General features: G+C 47.0%; 1 pseudogene; it reads left to right on the top strand.

The window, feature by feature from the left end:
- Positions 1 to 78: 78 nt before the first annotated feature.
- Positions 79 to 11,840, top strand: LOC123076326 (uncharacterized; annotated as a pseudogene).
- The last annotated feature ends 4,811 nt before the right edge of the window (positions 11,841 to 16,651 follow it).

Raw genomic sequence — 16,651 nt, 5'->3', positions numbered from 1 at the left:
GGCAAATTCAAACGTAGTTCATTCCCGCGCTCAAAAATAAACGCCATAATCCGGCGATCAAGCGGTGATCGGCGATCGATGAAAAGTTCGGCGTACAAAAATCAGAACAGAAACGCGCATCAGACGGCGAGGTCGGCCTCCGGCGTCGGCGGAGTCGGCGTGCGCGGGCTTGACGGGGTCTCTGTGCTTGGCGGCGTGGCTTCTGCGCTGCGGGCAGTCTCGGCGGCATCATCGGTCGGGCTTGTTGGCGGCGTGGGCGTGGGCGGCGTCGTCGTGGGCGTGGGCGTGGGCGGCGTCGTCGAGGGAAGCTGGTCCAGGATAAGGCCGACATGCGCCCTGTACCACGCCTTGACCGCCTCGTCGGTGCTCTGGAGCATGTCCGCCCCGCCCAGCAGGAAAGCCAGGTCGGTGTTCCTCTTCTTCACGGCGACGTTGGTCCGGAGTAGGTCGAGCTTGACGGCGCTTGTCGACATCAACGCCGACCACCGAGCCTCGGTCTTCTCTCCACGAAGGACGGTCCGGGCCTGTGCGTCGGCGAGGCAGTGCTGGATGGATTCCTGCACACGAGCGGTGGCCGCGTCGGCGTGTTTCCCCTTCTTGGCACATTTGTTGCCGTCCGGCCGCCCTTCTGACGCGCCGGAGCCGGCGCGTCCGGCTTGTATGTCTCCTTGGCCTTATCGAGGGTGCGCCGGACTTCCGCCCACTTGTCGCACTTGTCAATGCGCTTGTAAACGTGGAGGTACTTGAACTCGGCGTCGTTGTTGCTCTGCCTATACAGGCCGAACATGCGCAGCAACTGCGCGGGGACGAACAAACAGTTGGCGGGCGCACACGGCGAAGAGAGACAGGAGACCGGCGTGGCATACCTGATCCTCAATGCTGGCGCCGCTCTCCGGGCGAGCGGCCACCTCCTCGACGACACCATGCCATTTGTTGCACGCCCCCTGGATGCGCCCCCAATGGTTCGCCATCGCCTTCGACCCGCGCTGCATGTAGACGCCTTTGAAGTAGGGGTCGACGAGCTTGCGCTCGTCGAACTCGGCCTTGATGCGCGCCCAGTACGTGTCGATGCTCTGGTTCGCGCCGGTGGTCGGGTCGAGGCAGACGACTTTCCATGCCTCGGCGAGGCATTCCTCCTCCTTGGACGCCCACTTGATGCGCGGCTCGGCTGACCTGGCCGTCCGCTTCTTCTTCTTGCGCCTCCTCGCCGGCTCCTCCTCGTCCTCGTCCTCTTCCTCCTGCTCCTCCTGCTCCTCGTCGCCGTAGACGTAGGCGAGCTCGCCGTCCATGCCGCCGCTGAGATCCACCGCCTCATCCGCGGTGAACCCGGGAGACGCGGCGGCCGCGGCCGATCCTTCCGCGATGATGTCGTCCATGTCGGTCTCGGTCTCGTTGGCGTCGCCGAGGTGCGAGAAGGGCAGTGCGCAACGCGGAGAGGGGGCGTCGGGGTGGACGCGTACGCGGGCGGAGAGTAGTTGTATGGAGGGTACTGCACGCCGGTGAAGGCGGGCGAGGGCGTGCACTGGGCCGGGTGTCCATGGGGGAACGTGACATTTGGGTTGAACCCACCGTGCACGTCCCCGTCGGCGTAGCCCGGCGATCCCCATGGCTGCGGCGTCGGAGACCCGACACCTTGCTAACCCCAGGGCGCGTACGGCGCGTGGTTGCCGGGGGGATTCATCATCCCCGCACGTGCCGCCTCGGCCTCGGCCTGGTCCGCGGAAGCGGCAGCGGCAGCGGCACCCGCAGCCGCGCGTGCCGCGTTGTCACGGGCCTTCTTGGCGAGGGCCCTGATCCGCCGGTCGGCGGTGACGGCCTCCCGTCGCTGTACTTCTACCCTCCAATCGGCGTTTGTCATGCCCGGCGGCTTGGACGGCGGCGCCCTCGGCTTCCTCTGCTTCGGCTGGGCGAAGGAGGCGGTCGCGGTTGCCGCGGCGCGGGGGACGACGTACTTCTTCGGTGACATGGTGGCCGGCTGGGAGGCGAGCGGGAGAGAGAATGGCGGGAGGAAAGGAGAAAATGGGAGGGAACTGGGGGAAAAGCGGGGAGAAACGGCGGGAAGAGGCGCTCGACTCGCCGACAGGGCGGACCCACGCACGCCTTTTCGCTTGTGCCGGCGCCCCAGGCGCCCCCCAGGGCGCCGGGTTCTGCCTGGGTCTGCCGGCACCAGATTCGGCCCGAGCCGGCGAAAAACGGGCTTCTGGGGGGCGACTGGGCCGTTTTTTGGGCGCCGGCGCGGCAAAAACGCCTGGGGAGGGCCTGTTGGGGGCGCGGCTGGAGATGCTCAACCCGCCCACACGCCCTATAACACTCAGATTGCGCCACATCATCGCATGCATGCATGTGAGAATCTTTTTGGATTTTTAGTTTTTAAAATGTTTTATCTCTTAAATGAAAAATCCGATTGAAAATCCGTTTTCACCATTAAATCCCTCGCGACGAGATCTTCAAAACTAGATCTCATATCAATATATTTTGACGAATTTTTTTAGGGTTAAAAGTTGCCATGTCTATTACACATGAATTGCCATGGTGTTTACACTGAAGTTGCCATGATATGTTTCAGATTTCTTCTACATTTAAAAGTAAAATTTTGACATTTATAAAATGGGGAATTAAGAAACTAGACTTGCCTTGAACCATAAACTAAAATTTCCATGATACATGCACTTAAAATTGCCATGGTTTATACAAAAAATAATTTTCATGGTCAAAGACTGGAGTTGCCATCATGAAAATACTAAAATTGCCATGCTCTACAAACTGAAATTGCCACATGGCAACTTTAGTTTAAGCACTATGGCAACTACAGTGTAAACATCATGGCAACTTTTGGGCAAAAAAAATTCGTCGAAACATATCAACATGGGGTCTAGTTTTGAAGATCTTGTCGAGACGGATTTAATGGTGAAAACGGAATTTTAATTTGATTTTTAAATTAGGAAATAAAACATTTTTAAGCCGAAAACCAAAAAGATTCCTGCTGATGTCATCTGTTCACATAGCAAAATGAGTGGTAAAGGAGGCGTGTGGGCGATGTGCAAGATGCCACACGTGTGGGCGTTAGTTTTTTCCTTTTTTATCCCTTGCACTACTCCTTTGATTTGGACTATTTTGTTAGGATTAATTTAATTCGGTAATTAAGGATAATCCTCCCTTGTACAAACTGCTCGTGCGGATTGCTAGAAAACCGACGCGGTGGTTCTCCCACGCCCCCACGACGGACGCATCTTTTCTATCGCGTCTGTTCTGCTTGTACTCCCTCCGTTCCAAAATATAAGTCTTTCTAGAGATTCCAATAGATGACTACATACGGAGCAAAATGAGTGAATCTACACTCTAAAATATGTCTACATACATCCATATGTTGTAGTCCATTTGAAATGTCTAAAAAGACTTATATTTCGGAACGGAGGGAGTATATGTGAAAGAACGAATTGATCGAACTGTCTCTATTCCATTAAGGATCACATTTTATATACAAGCAGAAGAGGCGCGATTGAAAAGACGCGTCCGTTGTGGGGGTGTGGGAGAACCATCGCGTCGGTTGACTAGCAATCCACACGAGTTGTTTGTACAAGGGAGGATTATCCTTAATTACCGGATTAAATTAATCCTAACACTCCCCCTAATTCTCGCTTGTCTTTGAGACCGATCACCCTTGGAATATTCTCCGATCATCCTTGAAATTTCTTCTCCAAAACCCCGTGGGAAAAATGAGAAGAAAATATACAACATTGCCATGAAAAACTCCTTCCTTACATGAGAAACCATTTGGAAAAACTCACAAAGGAAAAGAGTGCAATATTAAAGATCTCGTGATCTTAATAGGTTATATCTTAGGAGATTTCTCCCCCTGAATTTTGCAAGTCTCGAAGTCGTCTCATACCAATTCCAGTTACATATTTATGAAATAGAGAACTTGGCAAAGACTTAGCAAATAGATTAGCGAGATTGTCGCATGACTTCGTTTGCAAAATACTTATCTCCCTCTTTTCTTGCAGATCATGGGGATAAAATAATTTAGAAGAAATATGCTTTGTAATATTTCTCTTAATATAACCCGTTTGCATTTGTGCAATACAAGCAACATTATCTTCATAGATAATGGTGGGTGATTTCAACGAACCAATCCCACTTGAACTTTGGACAAAGTTCATCATTCTGCAAAGCCATACAGATTCACGTGATGCTTTGAACAAAGCAATTATCTCAGAATGACTGGTGTACGTTGCCACTAAGGTTTGCTTTGTTGACTTCCAAGAGAAGGATGCACCTCCATGTAAGAAGACAAAACCAGTCTGTGATCTGGCTTCATGGGGATCTGACAAGTATCCAGCATCGCAATACCTCACCATGGTTCTCTCTTGATTTTTCTGATAGAATAAACCAAGATCTTTGGTGCCCTGAAGATATCTGAAAATATTCTTCACACCAACCCAATGCCTTTTCCTTGGTGATGCGCTGTATCTAGCCAGCAAATTAACTACCAATGCTATGTCAGGTCTAGTGCAGTTTGTTGCATACATTAGTGCACCAATGGCACTGAGATATGGAAACTCTGGTCCCAATATCTCTTCATCACCACCCTTAGGCCTAAATGGGTCTTTATCTCTATCAAGAGATCTGACGACCATAGGTGTTTTTGATGGGTATGCTTTATCCATATTGAATTTTTCCAATATCTTTTGGATGTAAGCACACTGATGAACAAGTATTCCTGAAGAAAAATGTTCAAGTTGCCAACCAAGACAAAATTTGGTTTTACCCAAATCTTTCATCTCGAATTCCGTCTTCAAATGATTACTTGCCTCATGTATTTCTCGTGTAGTCCCAATGATGTTCAAGTCATCTACATACAAGGAAATTATACAAAATCCATCAGTGGATTTCTTGATGAACACACATGGGCAATCATTGTTGTTTGAGTAACCCTTCTTTAGAAGGAACTCACTTAGTCGGTTATACCACATTCTACTTGACTATCTCAAGTCGTATAACGACTTCAGTAGCTTTATGCAATACATGTTGTGATTAGCTTTCGGATCCGAAATCTTCAGTCCCTCGGGAACTTTCATATAGATATCCGTCTTAAGTGACCCATATAAATATGATGTCACCACGTCCATCAATTGGATATACAAATTCATTTGCACTGCCAGTGATATCAAGTATCGGTATGTGATTCCACTCATCACAGGAGAATATGTTTCATCATAATCGATGCCAGGTCTCTGTGTAAACCCTCGTGCTACAAGCCTCGCTTTATATCTCACCACCTCATTGTTTTCGTTCCTTTTACGAACAAAAACCCATTTTGCCCCCACGGGGAAAACATTATGAGGAGTGGGTATTACTACAGTAAATAACCCTCTCTTGGCAAGCGAGCGCAATTCATCCTCTATTGCAACCTTCCAGTTGGACCAGTCTGAGCGTTTCATACACTCTGCCATGGACTTAGGTTCACAATCCAATGCCAGGTCATCTGCAATCTTTAGGGCGAAAAATATGTCGACAATTGTAGTATTTCTGTTGAATGATTCTCCTGATTCAACATAGTTGATGGAAATCTCATCAATACCTTCTGACTCATCGTGATTTCCCACAACAATCGAGTCAGGGTGTACCGATGCACCAACACCAATATTTGTGTGCACAGTTGTGCTAAGTTCTGGATGCATAACATCCTTTAGGTGCTTTTCAACACTAGGTTGAATATCTACTCATGGTTGACCTGCATTTACTATTTGAGGGATCCTCACTTCCCGTGGACGCTTCTGAGAAGCCTTGTCCTTTTTCTCCAGTTTTCTCCCCCTCTTGGGCAGTTGAGTGGTCTTATGAGATATCTCAGCTCTCTTTGGAACATTCATACCGGGAACATGGGATTTAGTGACACCTTTACAGTCAGTAAATGCATCTAGCAGATTATTTGCAAATTAATAATTTTCTGAACTTCTAGTTCAGATCCATTCGTACGTGGATCTAAGGACTAAATGCCTTTGACATTCCAATCTATTTCCCGGCATTCTTTGTGGTTCTTTTCTCCCCCTAATGCCGAAAAATTGTCCTCATCGTGTTGGAAATATGCCCTAGAGGCAATAATAAAATGGTTATTATTATATTTCCTTGTTCATGATAATTGTCTATTGTTCATGCTATAATTGTATTGACCGGAAACCGTAATACATGTGTGAATACATAGACCACAACATGTCCCTAGTAAGCCTCTAGTTGACTAGCTCGTTGATCAATAGATGGTTATGGTTTCCTGACCATGGACATTGGATGTCATTGATAACGGGATCACATCATTAGGAGAATGATGTGATGGACAAGACCCAATCCTAAGCATAGCACAAGATCGTGTAGTTCGTTCGCTAGAGCTTTTCCAATGTCAAGTATCATTTCCTTAGACCATGAGATTGTGTAACTCCCGGATACCGTAGGAGTGCTTTGGGTGTATCAAACGTCACAACGTAACTGGGTGACTATAAAGGTGCACTACAGGTATCTCCGAAAGTGTGTGCTGGGTTTGCACGAATCGAGACTGGGATTTGTCACTCCGTGTGACGGAGAGGTATCTCTAGGCCCACTCGGTAATGCATCATCATAATGAGCTCAATGTGACTAAGAAGTTAGTCACGGGATCATGTGTTACGGAACGAGTAAAGAGACCTGCCGGTAACGAGATTGAACAAGGTATAGGGATACCGACGATCGAATCTCGGGCAAGTAACATACCGATAGACAAAGGGAATTGTATACGGGATTGGTTGAATCCCCGACATCGTGGTTCATCCGATGAGATCATCGTGGAACATGTGGGAGCCTATATGGGTATCCAGATCCCGCTATTGGTTATTGGCCGGAGAGGTGTCTCGGTCATGTCTGCATGGTTCCCAAACCCGTAGGGTCTACACACTTAAGGTTCGGTGATGCTAGAGTTGTTATGGGAAATAGTATGTGGTTACGGAAGGTTGTTCGGAGTCCCGGATGAGATCCCGGACGTGACGAGGAACTCCAGAATGGTCCGGAGGTGAAGATCGATATATTGGACAAAGGGTATTGGAGTCCCGAATTGTTCCGGGGGTACCGGGTGACGACCAGCGTGACCGAAAGGTGTTTCGGAGGCCCCGACAAGCGTTGGGGGCCTTATGGGCCAAGGGGAGGGGGCACATCAGCCCACTAAGGGGCTGTGCGCCCCTCCCACCCCATCTCACGTAACGTGGAGAGGTGGGGGCGCCTCCCCTAGGGCAGCCACCCCTCCCGGCTTGGGGGGGGCAAGTTTCCTAGGGGTGGGGGCGCCCAAACCCATCTAGGGTTTCCCTGTGGCCGCCACCCCTCCCCTAGGGAACCCTAGGGCGCCTCCTCGACCCCCTTCCCCCTATATATAGTGAGGGAGAGAGAGGGCAGCCGCACCCCCTTCCCCTGGCGCAGCCCTCTCCTCCTCCATAGTGCTTGGCGAAGCCCTGCCGGAGAACCATGAGCTCCACCACCACCACGCCGTCGTGTTGCCGGAGCTTTCCCTCAACTTCTCCTCTCCCCTTGCTGGATCAAGAAGGAGGAGACGTCCCGGGCTGTACGTGTGTTGAACGCGGAGGCGCCGTCCGTTCGGCGCTTGGATCGGATCTTCCGCGATTTGAATCGCCGCTAGTACGACTCCATCAACCGCGTTCTTGTAACGCTTCCGCTTAGCGATCTTCAAGGGTATGAAGATGCACTCCCTCTCTCTCGTTGCTAGCATCTCCTAGATTGATCTTGGTGACACGTAGGAAAATTTTGAATTATTACTACGTTCCCCAACACATCGAAGATACAATCATCATACTGGGCTGTAAATAGGTCCCCTGTTAGAGGTTCCAGGTACTTTATAATCGACGGAGAATTGTACCCCACATAGATCCCCATTTTCTATGTGGACCCATTGATGTACGGTGAGGTGGTGATATTGGTACGTACACAGCGCAACCGAATCTTCGAAGATGGGAAATACTTGGTTGATTTCCATGTATTAACTGCAATGGGGAGGCCGTATGATATGCAGTTGGTCGAATTTGTATCAACTCTGCGACATGCAATACCGCATGTCCCCAACAAGATGTTGGAAGATTACAGTTCTGCAGGAGTGGTCTTTCTATCAACTTGATCCTCTTGATAAGTGATTCCGCAAGACCATTTTGTGTGTGTACATATGGTACAGAATGCTCCACAGTTATGCCCAAAGCTAGGCAGTAATAATTGAATGCTCATGAACTAAATTCAGCAGCATTATCCATTCTGATGGATTTTATCATGTGTTCAGGATGATTTGCCCTTAGTTTAATGATTTGAGCGATCAGCTTAGCAAAAGCATGGTTCCTTGTTGATAATAGACACACATTGGACCATCTTGTTGATGCATCAATGAGCACCATAAAATATCTAAATGGTCCCGATAACGGTTGAATTGGGCCACATATATCTCATTGAATGCGTTCAAGAAAATTAAGTGGTTCATTCTTGATCTTCAGCTATGAAGGTCTTGTGATTAATTTCCCTGTTGCACATGCAGTGCATACAAAATCCAAGGATTTGGGGAAATTAGAAACCGTTATGTTGTGTCCAGCTGAACCATCAATAATTTTTCTCATCATCCCCACACCAGGATGACCCAGGCGATCATGCCATATCTTGAACTTGTCAAGATTCTGAAAAATTATTTTGTATGCCAAATGTTGCTCTGGCTTGATGTATGTGTAATACAGTCCAGAAGATAGAGCAGGCAGTCTCTCAAGGATTTCCTTGTCGGATCCCTTCTGTTGAGTTATGAGTAGGCTTTCAACCGCATTGTCTTCATGAGTTTCAATGTGGTAGCCATTCATGCGGATATCCTTAAAACTCAACAGGGTACGAGTTGAATCCGGATACAATAATGCCTACTGGATTTCATGTTTTGTACCATTATGGAGTGTAAATGTGGCTTGACCAGAACCAACAATTACCGTGTCATGACCACCAATTGTCATAACAATTCCCTTACACTTTGTGAGACTTTGGAAATATTTAACCTCCCGTAGAATTGTGTTAGAGGCACCACTGTCTACTAAACAAATTTCCTCCTCCATTGGATTGTTTCTCGAAATTTTCTATAGAGTAAAAGAATAAAAGTCATTATTTATCCAATCTCATATATAACTAACACATACATTACATACTATGTATGTCTGCTTACATATTATAATACATTATGTATAAGTACATAATTATTACAATACCTATGTCTGAGGACATAATTATTTTACAACACACAATATAACTAAGGACATTATCATAATACTTATGACATTACTAGGAGATCAAAGTATATCTCCATATATATCTTTAGTAGAAGCGAAGTCCACCAACATCTCATCAACATTAAGTGGTGGTCCTTCCCTTTGCTGAGCCTGATCTTGGTTCTCCATGTTGTCATGAACTTCGTTCCGATGAATGTCTTGAGAACTTTCAATCATTGGACCAGTGAAGTGAGCTTTGTATTGGTTCCCTTGAGCCTTCTTTCCCTTGCCAATTGATTGTTGATACAGCGTCACCAAATTCTTAGAAGTTGTACACTTCCTTGCATGATGAGTAGTAGAACCACATCTGTAGCAAGCTTGAGATCTGCTAACCTTATCATTTATCTTAAAATGATTCTTGCCCTTTTGAACTCCATTGCTATTCTAATTATCACTGCGTCTCCACTTTCCTTTAAACTTCCTATGGTTCCTTTTGGGACCACGACACTTTTAAGTATTCTAATAATTGAGATGTGCTTCAGGCAGCGGCAGTGTTCCCGTTGGACGGGACATATTATTCTTATCAAGAATTTCACTTTGCTTTTCTGCCGGAAGAAGTGCACATATCAACTCAGAATGCTTCTTGTTTTTATGTTGACGATGTTGTTCAGCAAGAATCCTCATATTAGGATGAAAAGTAGAGAGTGTATTTTCAATGAGATCCGCATCTGAAACTGCACTATTGCAGAATCTCAACTTAGAGTTGATTTGATGCACGACATAATTGTATGCTACAACGGACTTAAAATGCTGGAAACGGATAAGTGCCCATTATCTTTACGCTTCAGGCAACATCACCAACCTTTGTTGATCATAACGCTCCTTTAAGAAGCTCCACAATGATAGAGGACTTTCCTCCATCATGTACTTTTCTTTCAGAGAAGGATCAAGGTGGTGTCGAATGAAGTGCAAGAGGAATTTTCCCGTATCTGCGATAGTAGGAGCACCTTGAGTAGGTGTGGTTATAGTGCTGATCAGATTCCTGGCCGCCAACTTAATCTTTTCATCCATGGCCCAGGTCAGATAATTTCTGCCATCAATGGCAAACTCAGCAAATTCCTTCTTGGATATGTCAGCCATACCCTGCATGAAAATATCATGCGCATTAATTTACACTCATGTAAATTAATTATGTGTAAAATAAAATGTTTGATTCAAATATAAAGGTCTAGGAAAAGCCTAAATGACCCAAAATATGACTTTCTACAAAAGATAATCACCATAAAATGGCGTAGATCTTTGTTTTGTAGAAGACATAGAGGTAATAACCACGAAGTGGCGTATACACTCGTATGGCTATTTTCATGCCACAATATGTGTGCTGTCATTTTTTGCTTTGAGGTAATCACTACCAAGTAGTGTAGACCTTATTCTTATGGTACTTTGTACACCCTTGTGTTAAATAAAACACCTTGAAGGTAATCACTAGGTGGTGTAGACCTCACAGCCATGAACAAAGTTATATATTGCCATCAATGCAATCCATAAGATATGTGCAAAAAATGAAAGTAGTCATAAAATTTTCAAGCATAATCAACATGTAGCAATTAAAAATTGCATCCATAAAAACATGTTGACATTTATAAGCAGACAATACATAGTACTATGTTAGAAAATACTAACAAACACATATGTATAAAAACTGAAAAAGCCAGAAGCTAATCAGAAAAGAAAACAAAAAACAATGGCAAATAGGCCAAAAACAGGATAGCCTACCGTGGTAAAGCCACCTTTTCCTTTTTTTTGATTTTTTTGCTGCTCGTACAGCATGGGCTAGTGCCCACTAGCCAACTAGGCCTAGTGTGATGGTTGTCCACTAGCCCATACGCACGCCCGAATAAGGAGGAGACGGAAGACGCGGGGAGTCCGTATGTGCGGGCTCCGCGGGCGGCATGTGTTGTGTAGGTTCGGCCTCCTCCTGGTCCTCGTAGTCCTGCGGTGGAGACGGTGGTGGAGTCACGCATGGCCTCCAGCTGTGCACCGGGCAAAAACACGGTGGTGAGGGAGCTGCGAGTTCCGGCTCAACGCCGACGGTGTCGACATCCATTGCTTCGTACGCGGGCTCCATTACTTTGTCCGCGTACAACATTAGAGCGGCCGGCCCGGCAAGAATCCAGGCTAGGAGCGGCGGCACTGCCGGCATGTCCGGTTCAGGCGGAACACCAGAAGGCCCGGCACCGTCATGAGCATTAGGTCCTTAGGTCCTCGGGCGCCATGCCCAAGACGTGGGCCACGTTGACGCCCTCCGTAGCGACGGAAACCGTTCCGCCGGCCTCCGAACCGGCGAAGATCACGGGCGTCGCGGTTGTGACGGCGAAGTCCGTCAACACCATGGCGGCGGCGGCGGTTCTGTCGACGTCGACCGCCGTCACGAACAAGGCGCAGGAAGAAGGACAGGAGACCACGAGGCATTCTCTTACCTTCTCCTTTCTTCCCTTCTAGTTTGCTTTTCCGGCGACTATCGCCGGCTTGATTTGCTCTCTCGGCAGAGTGAAAGTGCTTATAGCGTGTGAAAGTACGATTTGATCGAACTGTCTCTATTCCATTAAGGATCACAGTTTATATACAAGCAGAAGAGATGCGATTGAAAGGACGCGTCCGTCGTGGGGGTGTGGGAGAACCGTCGCGTTGGTTGACTAGCAACCCGCATGAGCAGTTTGTACAAGGGTGGATTATCCTTAATTACCGAATTAAATTAATCCTAACAGTATATAAACTGTGATCCTTACACTGGTGCGCGTCGGTCCTAAACAAATGGTTTTTTACCCCTTTGCGCGATGGCATTTGGAACCGTCGCCAAGTGAGTGTGTGCGATAGGGTGTCCTTCCCACATGACCAAGAAATCGTCGGGGGTAGGCCCTCCTCAGACCCAGGCTGGGGCCGTGTGCGATCGAGCGAGGCATCGAAACCCAATCATTTCCATAGGTATGTACATCCCACACGGTGAATCGCAGAAATCATTTCCGTAGGTATGTACATCCCACACGGTAATCCGAGAAAATCAATTCCGTAGGTATGTACATCCCACACGGTGAATCCCAGAAAAACATTTCCGTTCGTATGTATATCACACACAGTCAATCCAAGGAATACATTTCTGTTCTTATGTACATCCCACACAGTCAATCCAGGGAAAACTTTTCCGTTCGGACGTACATCCCACACACTTTTATGTGTAGGCTCATGTGTGAAAGGTGTAACTATCACACACGGTCTTCCTTGGTTAACTGTTTGCTTTTATCAACTATATCACACACGATTTGATGAAGAAAACTGTGTGGCATTGGGCTATCCATCGCAACCGCTTTTACTGCTAGAACCGTTTGCAAAGGTCCATGACACATTTAGCAGGTTTATTAGTTTACAATTAATAATTCCAGTATTACGCAAATTCACATTTCATATCGAACAGCTGTTATCAGGCACATAAATATATTATAACATCACAGTACGGTAGCTACATGAAAACAACACAGTACAACATATAGCTAGTTCAACTTCATAAGAACAATATATTCATTTCCCTAATCGAGATCATCCAGGCTCGTCTTATCCACCTCTGCTTTCAGTTCAGTAAGAACCCGTTTTGCACGGGCCAACTGGGAAAGTGCCTCCTCCTTCGCCAACACCATCTTAGCAAAGTCTTTTAAAAAAATCTGAGTTCATTCTCCACCTTCAACATTTTATCCCGCATCTTGAAATATGCTTCAGCGTTGACAAGACTTTCTCTAAGCCTAGCTGTGTTCACTTCCTCATACATGCTCCAGAGCTTCGTTAGGCACATCTTCAAAGACTGTGGCCACTCTTGATCAACCCACTCCAAGTAAGAACACTTCCGTTCATCCTATAATATTTAAAACTAGATCAGTAACAATTGTAGGGGAAATGGGTTTATAGCAACATAGAAAATCACCAATGCTTATTTTGAAAAACTGAAGAAACATGTTAATTATGACATATCTTCTCAAAAAGATCAATGTGCAAATGAAATAATTGGTACTGAGACAACAACCAAATTCTGGAACATCAGAAGCTATAATTAACTACAACGACGCTACAAGTTCTTACTCATGTACAATAAATAACAAATTGAACATTTTATGAGGAAGGTAAATATAACTGCAACAGCATAGCGACAGTGTTTGGATGACAGCAAATTGATACTAACAGGTGTGTACATGCACAAATTTAGTAACATAGAACTAATAGCACTAAGGCCGTCCACTATGTATGCCAAAACTGGTGTAAAGACAACTGTTGCTACATCTCGCACCGGTGCCCTGAACTGGCGAGCCGATGCAGCGGAAAAAAATCAGGGACCCGGACTCCGGAGCACGTAGTTGCTCCGATGCCCAGTTCCTTCGTGCCATAAAGATTTAGTATTTTACTGCTTGGCTGCTCGGATGTGTGGACCAAAGTTGGCTGCACAAACTGCTGAAGCGGTGCCAAATAATTTTCTAATGGCACCGCTGATGAGATGGCAACAATTTAAGATACTAGGTACAAACTGTGACACTGTCTTAGGATGCGTTTGGTTGAAGGTGTGGTATGAATGGGTTGGGACCGTGACAGTGTCTGAATCACATCTAACAAATGATTTGTAACAACGGAAGAGGGTCTAACCTTCTCTGCACATGCCAGAAACTTCCTCCCAGTGTCCACAGAATCAAACGCAAGTAGCTTCACGCATGGAGATTGATGGTGACAACGAGCAGATAGATCTTCAGCCACCCCGCTCCATTCGTTGCCACTGATGGTCTTAGGGAGCTACAAGAGGAAGAAACGACTCAAATCGACCTCCGGGTAAAAATCCTTCATTCCAAGTCATAGCCCGAGAGAGAGAAGAGAGGCATACCCGGGTGGTGAAGGAGTAGTCGCCGGAGGAGGAACCGCTGGAGATGTCTTTGAAGAAGACCATGGCGACCCCGGCGGTAGGATGCGAGACGGCGAGAGCGAGGAAGCGGCTATAGCTTAGCAAGGAAGGAAGGAAGGAGGAAACAGGGGAAATGTGACTTGTGGTCGGGGAGAAAAGGGGGTGGGGAAGGGGGAAGGGGGCGGGGGTAGATATTTTGGCGGTAGGCCAAAATTTTGGAAATGTGGAGGGAACTTTGCGCGTGGTGCCGTCGGACCATTCACTTTGAACGATTGTGTGCATCGCAAACGATTCTTCTGCTTTACGCGCATGGGATGAGTTTGATAATTCAAATTTTGGTCTCAAGGCATGGGCACATTCACTTTGAACGCGCGCGGTGCCGCCGGACCATTCACTTTGAACGATTGTGTGCATCGCAAACGATTCTTCTGCTTTACGCGCATGGGATGAGTTTGATAATTCAAATTTTGGTGGAAATTTCCCCGGGTACGTCATTGCATAATTTAACATTGCTTGCTAATTTGGGCACACAAAAGAGCGTATAGCAGACATACCACACTTACTGGATCGAGCAATTTTAGTAATTACATAGAGCCAGTTGACCTAAACATTGCTCTAACAAAAGACCAGCATTAAAAACAAAGCCTAAGTACGCATAATTAAAAATCCGCTGCCGTACCGGCCTATGCATCGCCGGTGTGAGATGAGACGTCGATGACTTGTCCTGGCGACATGCCGCCGTTGGTGGACTCCGCGTCCCCCCTGCTGAAGTCGACCGCGTCCTCGTCCTCGGCGCCGCCCTCAAGGTTGTAGTACTCATAGTAGTGGCTGCGCCACATCTCGCGTTGGTACTCCACCGCCGATTCCTCGACGGACAGACTCTTCTCTACCTCGACCTCGGCCACGCGCAACTCCTCCTCCCGACGCTCGTTGATCTCCGCTGCATCTCCAGCTCCCGCTCGGCGACCTCATGAGGAAGCAGGTGCTCCATGGCCACCGCCGCCTTTTCAGACGTGGGTTGCATGCTGGAGTCCGAGGTGGCCTGGAATATCTTGGCGTATGCATCCTCGATCTTGGCATGGATGGCCTCGACCCGGGCCAGGGCGACATCAGCGGCACGGAGGGTAGCTCGAGCGCTCTCGGAGTTTGCAGCCGCCGTCGCAGCAGCTGCTGCAGCCGTCTCGGCTGCTGCAGCTGCCCTGTCGGCTGTCGCAAACGCCCTCTCGGTGGAAGCGGCCGCGCTCAATGCGGATGCGGTGGCACTCTCGGCGCAGGCGGCCGCGCTCTCAGTGCAGGCAGCGACGCTCGGGGGGGGGGGACGCGGCCATCGTATGAGCCTTCACGAAGCGTTTCCACGGCCTCATCTTTGCAAGAAGGGGGTGCGGGAATGGGGATCGGGATTCGTGGATTCGGGGGTTGCCGACACTGGAGCAGACGAGCCGGCGAAGATTAAGGAGGGAGACTTAAATAGACCCAGATATTTTCATCGCAACCGGTTCCTAGAAAACAACTGTCTGTGATGTTGTAGATATTTTTTATTAGCTGTGAAAGACAAATTTGCGATAAAGTGCCAACGGATGGTGTTTTAAATGAACGAGAAATTTTGTAGTACTAATACAACTGTCATGTCAAATTTTGGAAAATTCCAGGGGTCATTTGACCTTCTAAGACATTTAAGTGATTTTCTAGCCATTTAATGACCGTAATTGAAATTTGAACTACATGTACATGCAACAGCTAACCATAACGGTTTGAAAACTCATATTTCGTGTACTTGTGTGCGATTTAATTCCATGTGCAGTAAATTGGAAGGAAGTTTCAAACATATTGGTCTAACGGCTATGACACAATTAAGCATGGAGTGACATGGCATTTTAATTCCAAAAAATCAAAAAAAAAATAAGAGACACATGAAACCTTGGTTGATGTAATGTCATGCCACCAAGATGATGTGGTAAAAAATTGGCATGTTTGACCAAAGTTTGGACACAGACCCCTCACAAACCAGAGCAACTAACTAGAAGGCTTGTGGTTCCGAGAGGGAACAATGCATGTTTGATGACGAACGGGAGATAGCTTCCTCTTACGGCCTTCAATTTTTTCTACGTCTAACGTGCACTACTACAACTGTAATGTGAAATTTTTGAAAATTCTAGGGGTCATTTGACCTTTTAAAGACATTTAAGTGATTTTCTAGCCATTTAATGACCGTAATTCAAATTTGAACTACATCTACATGCAACGCGTAACCGAAACGGTTTGAAAAATCATATTTGTGTACTTGTGTGCGAGTTAATTCCATGTGCAGTAAACTAGAAGGAATTTTCAAACATATTTGTATCACGACATGGACACATATGCATGATACGTATGCATGGAGTGGCATGGCATTTTAATTCCAAAAAATTCAGAAACACATGAAACCTTGGTTGATGTAATGTCATGCCACCAAGATGATGTGGTA

This window comes from Triticum aestivum, chromosome 3D, assembly GCF_018294505.1.
Source record: "Triticum aestivum cultivar Chinese Spring chromosome 3D, IWGSC CS RefSeq v2.1, whole genome shotgun sequence".
NCBI lineage: Eukaryota > Viridiplantae > Streptophyta > Magnoliopsida > Poales > Poaceae > Triticum > Triticum aestivum.
Note: the sequence above shows the minus strand (reverse complement) of the source record. Positions and strands in the feature narration are given on the sequence as shown.